The sequence below is a fragment of the Arachis duranensis genome, chromosome 7 (genome assembly GCF_000817695.3).
Source record: "Arachis duranensis cultivar V14167 chromosome 7, aradu.V14167.gnm2.J7QH, whole genome shotgun sequence".
NCBI classification, from domain to species: domain Eukaryota; kingdom Viridiplantae; phylum Streptophyta; class Magnoliopsida; order Fabales; family Fabaceae; genus Arachis; species Arachis duranensis.
This window is the reverse complement of record NC_029778.3, coordinates 75,759,420-75,761,211: the sequence shown is the minus strand read 5'-3', so window position 1 is coordinate 75,761,211 and position 1,792 is coordinate 75,759,420.

Here is a 1,792-nt window from a genome sequence, read left to right as displayed (position 1 = left end):
GATGAGCTCGCCCCCGTATATATTCACCAGTGAGGGTGATGGATATAGATCATGATTATGATCAAGTTTATGACGAGTATAACTCGAGTTGGGGATGCGTGACAGAGGGACAGTCCAATGGTTAGCGACCAGGACTTGTCGGGTTGGCTCTATAATCGACAAGATGATATCATCAGCTACTAGGGACAGGCATTCATCATATGCATACTATGTGAATTGTTTGAGATTGCCTACTTGACTGCATACTATTTGCTAATTGTCTAACTACCTTAATTGCTCCTATTTGTATATTTCTTGTTTGATATAATTGTGTTTGCTACATTATACTCCTGCTGGTGGTTGGGAGGTTTGAAGGAATTGGAAAGGGAAGTATTAGTTAGACTGAAGAATCTTTAGTCAGATACCCTTATATGGTTTAGCTTGTTTATAAGCTTTGAATTATCTGAAGGAAGTGCTAGGATTGCCTTCGGCTTTTCTCTATTATTATGTATTATATATGTGGAAGCTGTTACCATGCTGGGGACCTCTGGTTCTCACCCATGCGGAATTTGTGGTTTTCTGATGCAGGACGTGAGGTTTCCCGCTGAGGCATGCTGGAGACTTCTAGATTTGCGAAGATCCTTTGTTCTCAGGGCTATGTTTTGATTTATATGTTTTGCTTAGATACTTTTATCTCCATTAAATAATACAAACTGTGATGACTCCTCTTATGGGAGATTTTGGAGAATAGGTTTTATGTATTTGTGTCCCTTTGGGTTTCCTTTGGGGTTTTCCTTACTTTATCATATGTATATATATTGCTATGCTCGGACCGGTTATTTTCGCAGCCGGATTTTGAGTCTTGATATTCTTGTTTTTGACACTCCTTTGTATATATATAATCACGCGTTGGTTATCCTTGTTCGTTACGTTATCGATCAGAGTGTTGCGCTTTCGAGTTGCGATTTTTGTTTACCTTTTTTTTCTACAAAGGCTCCTAGTTATAATCAATTATTCATACTACTATACGTACTAAATTTTTATTTTAGCGGTCGTAATACCTTGCCATCTCTGAATTATGACTTAAGCATAAGACTCTGTATGGTAGGGTGTTACAGTATGGTATCAGAGCAGTTCGTTCCTGTAGAGCCTGAGGGATGGACTGATTATGCTTCTGTGCATTCTCTGTGTGTGTGTTATGTGCTATTAGTATATCTGCTTGATATAATTGGCTTAAACGTTCATGAGCATGCATTTGGGACCTTGAAATGCTAGACTTCCGATATTGAGACTGATCAACTTAATATCGATTGTTTGGTGTGTATAGGAACCAGATGGCGCCTCGTGGACGCGGTAGAGGTAGTGTGAGAGGTCGTACGAATGCTCGAGCGTCGGAGAATAACCCTAATGACCCGGTGAACTTTATGACTGCGTTGTAGAACATGGCTGCTGCTATGCAAGCCACTGCTGAGGCTCTTGGTCAACAGATGAACCACCATGGTAATGATGGAGGTGGAGTTTAGGGCCCGATGACACTGGCAAACTTTTTGAAGGTTAATCCACCTAAGTTCAAGGGAACTACTAGTCCGACTGAGGCTGATACATGGTTTTAGGCTATAGAGCGAGCACTGCAAGCACAAGTGGTACCTGAAGGGCAGCGTGTCGAGTTTGCTACCTATATGCTTACAGGTGAAGCGTCGCATTGGTGGCAAGGTATCCGATGTCTTCTGCAGCAGGGTGATGACTATATCACTTGGAATGTCTTCCAAGAAGAGTTCTATAAGAAGTACTTTCCGACTTCTGCTAGGACGGC